The sequence below is a fragment of the Penaeus vannamei genome, chromosome 8, assembly GCF_042767895.1.
Source record: "Penaeus vannamei isolate JL-2024 chromosome 8, ASM4276789v1, whole genome shotgun sequence".
NCBI classification, from domain to species: domain Eukaryota; kingdom Metazoa; phylum Arthropoda; class Malacostraca; order Decapoda; family Penaeidae; genus Penaeus; species Penaeus vannamei.
The window spans coordinates 1394768-1403634 of NC_091556.1; the positions used below are offsets into that span (position 1 = coordinate 1394768).

Genomic DNA, 8867 nt, shown 5'->3' on the forward strand with positions numbered 1-8867 from the left:
GAGCGAGAGAGAGAGAGAGAGAGAGAGAGAGAGAGAGAGAGAGAGAGAGAGAGAGAGAGAGAGAGAGTGAGTGACTTTAAACCGACAGACTCGGGTTCGATCCCCGACGGAGACCAACTTCCCGCATTTTTTATGTACAAATTTGTCTTAATATTTAAATTTGCTTACACACTCGTCTTTTCTGTTTGCTTATCTGTATATATTTTGTTTTGTTTTCACCTGCTTACGTTCAATATGTGAGTAAATGTTTAAAAGAAAGAGAAAGGGAGAGAGTTCAAAAGCAAATTAGCCACGAAAAATATTCCCACAAAAATTTGAATTACGAAAAATGACTCTTTTCTCTTCCTCTCCATTCCCTTCTCCCTTCATCTCTCTCTTCATCCTTAGCTATCACACTATCACTCTTTCTATATCTCAGTAACACCCCCCTCTCCCTCTCTCTATCTTCTCACCTCTCCTCCATCCCTTTCTCTTTCTCCCCCCTCCTCTCACTCACTTTCTTTAACCAATATAATTAATATTTCTGGCAGCAGTATTATTACTATCATGTCATAATCATTATCATTGTCATTATTATCATTACTCTCACTAAATTTGTTGGTTATGCCTTATTCTATTCTTTCATAACCATTGGTGGTAGTTGTACCATCATCATCATTACTGTTCTTATTCTAGTTTTTATCTTTATTATCACTTCATCCTTACTGCAGTGGTTCTAATATTATTATAGAATCTCTTTCTTTCTCCTTCTCCCCCTCTCCCCCGTCTATTTATCATTTTCCTTCCTCCTCTCACCCATTCTCTTTCTTTCTTTAACTGCAATGGTTATTTTTACTGGCAGCAGTATTATCATCATAACCAATATCATATAATCATTTTTTTCACTTTAATTGTAATTACAATTGTTTAATATCATGAATGCAATTATCTTTACCAAAATTATTAGTATTAGTGTGTGTGTTGATGAGAGACAGACATAAAGACACATGAATTGAGACACAAAGACATAAATTCACCTAATACATGTAGCATAACCTACATAAGCACTATGCAAATCAAATAAAACTTAATTTCACACTTATTGTATGTCTCTGTGATATAGCGGGTAGGACAGTCGCCTTTAAAGCGACAGACTCGGGTTCGATTCCCGACGGAGACTAGATCTTCAGAATTTTTACTTCTATGCACGAATTCGTTTTACTCTAAATTTGCATAAATCAATATTTCCTTTTTTCTTTCTGGTTGTTTATCTGCCTCTATTCTCTTACTTTACAGTTATTATTTATCTATTATTTTCTTTTATATATAGAGGTGAGAGCCAAGAAGAGAGTGGACATGGCGAGGTTGATAATTTTATCTAAATCGATGGGACTGAAGTATGACTGTGATTATAGGCCTATGATAACACATCGCATTAGAATATTTATTTTTATTTTTATCATTTTCCAATCTTTAATATCTTTTAACGTATGGTAAACAGAGATAATTCTACGAATGTACACACCGTATTGCTACAATGGCAAGGACATGCATTATTTAAGAATTATATCTATTAGATCAGTAAAACATCAAAATAGATTGCATAGACAACGGAGAGAGAGAGAGAGAGAGAGAGAGAGAGAGAGAGAGAGAGAGAGAGAGAGAGAGAGAGAGAGAGAGAGAGAGAGAGAGAGAGAGAGAGAGAGAGAATCCCCAGCACCAAAATAAGACAAGTGTACCTCCTACCTTCCAAAGATCAGAAGCAAAGGAATGCATCAGTTCCAGCCCCACCTGGAGGAAGTACAGTTCTGTCTTACTACAAGTCTTCGAGGAGTTGAAGGAAAACAAAGAATTCTTTCAACCAGAATTTATTATTTGGGAAATCAAAATAAAAAATATTCACGATAGACAATAGACATGACATGACGCATGAGAGTCAGGTATTTCCGCCAACTATCTTTTATTATTGTTTTGGGGACGGGAGAAAAGATACCATACACAATGAATCATAAAAAAATATTGCTATTTATTTTTTGCTCTTTTTGGCGGACGTCACAATATCGGCGGGAAATCGGGAAAAAAATCAGGTTTTCCATTATTTTTTCCTGGAAATGAAAGTCACCGGGCCAGCTATTAAAAAAAAAAAAAAATGCTGTGGCCTTACTAGTATTAGTAGTGTGTGTGGGGGGGAGGGGGGGTCCGTGTGTGTGTGTGTGTGTGTGTTCAATTGCAAAACACAAATAGACCATTTAAACTCAATTTCATTCTTTCTCCTTGCCTACTAGATATTCATCACATATCTTATACATTCCTAGCAAATTTGAATAAGTTTAATCCTAAATTATCAATATCACAATCGTTTGGCTTGTCTGCGTGAATTTGTAGCCACAGAACAATTCACTTTTAGAAAAGAATTTGTTAAAGGTGAGAGAAGGACGGATGCAGCGTCAGTTGTGAAGGCGCGGGGGCCATTTGTACTTATTGAAGGAAAAACTACAGTAAGCAACAAGGAAACGGCTTGATTAACGTTTGACAACATGTAAAATAGTGACAGGCAAGTATTCCATCCCAGTACCGATGTGGAATCATCCTGAACAAATGTAAAATTTCAGTATTGTTTTCCGCGTCTCATGAGGGCAATTTAGAGACAGTCCTTGCGAGGGCGGGGCACCCAAGCCCTGATTTTATTTATTGGGTATTTTAAAGGAGCCAAGAACAGAGTGGGTATGGCGAGGTTGATAATTTTATCTAAATCGATGGGACTGAAGTATTATTTTCCAGTTTCTATTAATTTTAACCCATGGTAGACATAGATACTTCTAAGAATGTACACTCCATATTGCTGCAATGATAATAAAATGTATTATCTAAGAACTCTATTATTAAATCATTAAAGCATAAAATTAGATTATGTAGCATAACCTACATGAGCACTATGCAAATCTAATACAACCAAACTCACCAGGTATATTATGTCTCCGTAGTGCAGTGGTTAGCGTAGTCGCCTTTAAAGCGACAGACTCGGGTTCGATCCCCGACGGAGACCACATTGGGATTTTATGAATTTGTTCCAATATCTAAGTTTGTTTACGCACTCGCAAACATTCTTTTGGTTGCTTATCTGCCATTATCCTCTTACTTGAAAGTGAATTTACATGTTATTTATTTATATCTGTTTATGCCACACCATTTTTTTTCTTGAATAGCGGACAAGTCTGAAGATGAAATGTCGGCAGGAGAGAGAGAGAGAGAGAGAGAGAGAGAGAGAGAGAGAGAGAGAGAGAGAGAGAGAGAGAGAGAGAGAGAGAGAGAGAGAGAGAGAGAGAGAGAGAGAGAGATAGAGAGAGAGAGAGAAAGGAGAGCGAGAGAGAGAGAGAGAGAGAGAGAGAGAGAGAGAGAGAGAGAGAGCGAGAGAGAGAGAGAGAGAGAGAGAGAGAGAGAGAGAGAGAGAGAGAGTGAGTGAGTGACTTTAAACCGACAGACTCGGGTTCGATCCCCGACGGAGACACAAATTTGTCTTAATATTTAAATTTGCTTACACACTCGTCTTTTCTGTTTGCTTATCTGCCTTTATTCTCTTGAAAGTGCATGTATATATTTTGTTTTGTTTTCACCTGCTTACGTTCAATATGTGAGTAAATGTTTAAAAGAAAGAGAAAGGGAGAGAGTTCAAAAGCAAATTAGCCACGAAAAATATTCCCACAAAAATTTGAATTACGAAAAATGACTCTTTTCTCTTCCTCTCCATTCCCTTCTCCCTTCAAATGTTTGCCATGATTTTTAGTATTAGTAGTGTATGTGTGTTGATGAGAGACACTGACATAAAGACACATGGATTGAGAGAGAGGCATAAATTCACCTAATACATGTTGCATAACCTACATAAGCACTATGCAAATCAAATAAAACTTAATTTCACACTTATTGTATGTCTCTGTGATATAGCGGGTAGGACAGTCGCCTTGAAAGCGACAGACTCGGGTTCGATTCCCGACGGAGACTAGATCTTCACAATTTTTACTTCTATGCACGAATTCGTTTTACTCTAAATTTGCATAAATCAATATTTCCGTTTTTCTTTCTGGTTGCTTATCTGCCTCTATTCTCTTACTTTACAGTTATTGTTATTTATTTATTTTTTTTATCAGTAATTTTTTCTTTTTACTTTGGTTATTTTTGCTTATCTCTTTACGCTCATTTGTATGTGTGTACAAGAGAGAGAGAGAGAGAGAGAGAGAGAGAGAGAGAGAGAGAGAGAGAGAGAGAGAGAGAGAGAGAGAGAGAGAGAGAGAGAGAGAGAGAAAGAGAGAGAGAGAGAGAGAGAGAGAGAAAGAGAGACTTTTAAGCACGAATTTGTTTTAATTCTAAATTTCCTGACACACTCATCAACATTTCCATCTTTCTGGTTGCTTATCTGCCATTATCCTCTTGCAAATTGGCCTCGAAAAGTATTCATCCCACAAAAATTTGAATTTCGAAAAATGGCTCCTTTCTCTCCCTCTCCTTCCCCCCCCTTTCTCCTCTCTCTTCTTCCTTCGTTAACACACTATCTCTCGATATTTCTACCCCCCCCTTCTCTCTCTCTCTCCTCCTCCCCCATCTCTTTCTCCTTTTCCCTCCTACTTGCACTCATACTCTTTCTTTCTTTAATTCCTATGGTTATTTTTCCCCCCCCCCTTTCTCCTCTCTCTTCTTCCTTCGCTAACACACTATCTCGATATCTTTGTAACTTCCCCCCCACTCTCTCTCTCTCTCTCCTCCCCCATTTCTTTCTCCTTTCCCTCTTCCTTTCACTCATATTCCTTCTTTCTTTAATTACTCTGGTTATCTTTCCTGGTAGCAGTATTACTGTCATCATAACCAATATCATGTTATCACTTTTATCACCATTATTGTAATTACAATTGTTTATAATTATGAATGTAATTTTTACCATTGTTATTAGTATTGGTAGTGACTGTATGTGCGTATGTGTGTGTGTGCGTGTGTGTGTGTGTGTGTGTGTGTGTGTACATACATACATATAAGGTGAAATGCAAAACAAAAACATACATGAATAGACATGCACATAGACCACTCAATTTCGCTCTCACTAGTTCTCCTTGTGCATTAGACAGCAAATTTGAATGCGTTTAATCCTACAAAATCTAGTCATTCTTATATACATTAAAGTTTTATCACAATCGCTCTTCTGCGTCCATTTGTAGCCACAGAACAATTTACTTTTAGAAAAGGAATGTATAGAGGTGAGAGCCAAGAAGAGAGTGGACATGGCGAGGTTGATAATTTTATCTGAATCGATGGGACTGAAGTATAACTGTGATTATAGGCCTATGATAACACATCGCATTAGAATATTTTTATTTTTATCATTTTCCAATTTTTAATACCTTTTAACGTATGGTAAACAGAGATAATTCTACGAATGTACACACCGTATTGCTACAATGGCAAGGACATGCATTATTTAAGAATTATATCTATTAGATCAGTAAAACATCAAAATAGATTGCATAGACAACGGAGAGAGAGAGAGAGAGAGAGAGAGAGAGAGAGAGAGAGAGAGAGAGAGAGAGAGAGAGAGAGAGAGAGAGAGAGAGAGAGAGAGAGAGAGAGAGAGAGAATAACCTACATTAACAACCTAATAAAACTCACACAATATTATCTCCAGTATCTGTAGTGCAGCGGTTAGCACGGTCGCCTTTAAAGCGACAGACTCGGGTTCGATCCCCGACAGAGACCACCTGTCACCAATTTTATGAATTTGTTTCAATATATAAATTTTCTTACGCACTCACAAACATTCTTTTGGTTGCTTATCTTCTATTATCCTCTTACTTGAAAGTTGATTTATATATATTATAAATTTATATTTATATCTGTTTATGCCACACCATTTTTTTTTTTTTTTTTTTTTTTAAATAGAGGACAACTCTGATGATGAAATGTCGGCAGGAGGAGAGAGAGAGAGAGAGAGAGAGTGAGAGAGAGAGAGTGAGAGAGCGAGAGAGAGAGAGAGAGAGAGAGAGAGAGAGAGAGAGAGAGAGAGAGAGAGAGAGAGAGAGAGAGAGAGAGAGAGAGAGAGAGAGAATCCCCAGCACCAAAATAAGACAAGTGCACCTCCTACCTTCCAAAGATCAGAAGCAAAGGAATGCATCAGTTCCAGCCCCACCTGGAGGAAGTACAGTTCTGTCTTACTACAAGTCTTCGAGGAGTTGAAGGAAAACAAAGAATTCTTTCAACCAGAATTTATTATTTGGGAAATCAAAACAAAAAATATTCACGATGTGTGTGTGTGTGTGTGTGTGTGTGTGTGTCTATTCAGTTGCAAAACACAAATAGACCATTTAAACTCAATTTCATTCTTTCTCCTTGCCCACGAGATATTCATCAAATATTTTATACATTCATAGCAAATTTGAATAAGTTCAATCCTAAATTATCAATGTCAAGATCGTTTGTCTTGTCTGCGTGAATTTGTATCCACAGAACAATTCACTTTCAGAAAAGAATTTAATAAAGGTGAGAGAAGGACGGATGCAGCGTCAGTTGTGAAGGCGCGGGGGCCATTTGTACTTATTGAAGGAAAAACTGCAGTAAGCAACAAGGAAACGGCTTGATTAACGTTTGACAACATGTAAAATAGTGACAGGCAAGTATTCCATACCAGTACCGATGTGGAATCATCCTGAACAAATGTAAAATTCCAGTATTGCTTTCCGCGTCTCATGAGGGCAATTTAGAGACAGTCCTTGCGAGGGCGGGGCACCCAAGCCCTGATTTTATTTATTGGGTATTTTAAAGGAGCCAAGAACAGAGTGGGTAGGGCGAGGATGATAATTTTATCTAAATCGATGGGACTGAAGTATTATTTTCCAGTTTCTATTAATTTTAACCCATGGTAGACACAGATAAATCTAAGAATGTACACTCCATATTGCTACAATGATAATAAAATGTATTATATAAGAATTCTATTATTAAATCATTAAAGCATAAAATTAAATTACATAGACTACATTGCGAGAGAGAGAGAGAGAAACAAACAACACATGAATTCACACATATGTAGCATAACCTACATGAGCACTATGCAAATCTAATAAAACCAAATTCATCAATTATGTTATGACTCCGTGGTGCAGTGGTTAGCATGGTCGCCTTTGAAGCGACAGACTCGGGTTCGATTCCCAACAGAGACCACGTACAAGTTCATTTTATGTACGAATTTTTAATATCTAAATTTGCTTACAAACTCCTTAACATTTCTGTTCTTTCTGATTGCTTATCTGCCTTTATCCTCTTACTTGAAAGTGCATGTATATACTTTGTTTTGTTTTCACCTGTTTACGTTCAATTTGTGAGTATAAGTTTAAAAGAAAGAAAGGGAGAGAGCAAAAGCAAATTGGCCACGAAAAATATTCCCACAAAATTACTCTTTTCTCTCCCTCTCCATCCCCCTCCCTCTTTTCTCTCTCTTCATCCCTAGCTATCACACTATCACTCTATATCTCAGTAACACCCCCTCTCCCTCTCTCTATCTCCTCTCCTCCATCTTTTTCTCTTTCTCCCTCCTCATCTCACTCTCTTTAACTAATATAATGATTATTTCTGACAGCAGTATTATTACTACCATGCAATAATAATTGTCATTATCATTATTATCATTACTTTCACTAATTTCCATTCTCATTATCATTATCTCAACTATGCTTTCATAACCATGGGTGGTAGTTGTACCATCATCATCATTATTGTTCTTATACTAGTTTTTATCTTCATTATCACTTCATTCTTACTGCAGTGGTTCTAATATTATTTTAGAATCTCTTTATTTCTCCTTCTCCCCCTCTCCCCCGTCTTTTTATCCTTTTCCTTCCTCCTCTCACTCATTCTCTTTCTTTCTTTAACAGCTCTGGTTGTTTTTACCGGCAGCAGTATTATCATCATAACTAATATCATGCAATCATTTTTTTCACTTTTATTGTAATTACGATTGTTTAATATCATGAATGCAATTATCTTTACCATCATTATTAGTATTAGTAGTGTGTGTGTGTTGATGAGAGACAGACATGGAGACACATGAATTGAGACACAAAGACATAAATTCACCCAATACATGTAGCATAACCTACATAAGCACTATGCAAATAAAAGAAAACTTAATTTCACTCTTATTGTATGTCTCTGTGATATAGCGGGTAGGACAGTCGCCTTTAAAGCGACAGACTCGGGTTCGATTCCCGACGGAGACTAGATCTTCAGAATTTTTACTTCTATGCACGAATTCGTTTTACTCTAAATTTGCATAAATCAATATTTCCTTTTTTCTTTCTGGTTGTTTATCTGCCTCTATTCTCTTACTTTACAGTTATTATTTATCTATTATTTTCTTTTATATATAGAGGTGAGAGCCAAGAAGAGAGTGGACATGGCGAGGTTGATAATTTTATCTAAATCGATGGGACTGAAGTATGACTGTGATTATAGGCCTATGATAACACATCGCATTAGAATATTTATTTTTATTTTTATCATTTTCCAATTTTTGATACCTTTTAACGTATGGTAAACAGAGATAATTCTACGAATGTACACACCGGATTGCTACAATGGCAAGGACATGCATTATTTAAGAATTATATCTATTAGATCAGTAAAACATCAAAATAGATTGCATAGACAACGGAGAGAGAGAGAGAGAGAGAGAGAGAGAGAGAGAGAGAGAGAGAGAGAGAGAGAGAGAGAGAGAGAGAGAGAGAGAGAATAACCTACATTAAAAAGCTAATGAAACTCACCTAATTTTAACTCCAGCATCTGTAGTGCAGTGGTTAGCACGGTCGCCTTGAAAGCGACAGACTCGGGTTCGATCCCCGACGGAGACC

At 36.9% G+C, this 8867-nt stretch overlaps 1 non-coding gene across 1 annotated transcript; it reads left to right on the top strand.

The window, feature by feature from the left end:
• The first annotated feature begins 8795 nt into the window (after positions 1–8795).
• TRNAS-UGA (transfer RNA serine (anticodon UGA)) lies at positions 8796–8867 on the top strand. Its single transcript has one exon. It is a non-coding gene; the product is annotated as a tRNA-Ser (tRNA).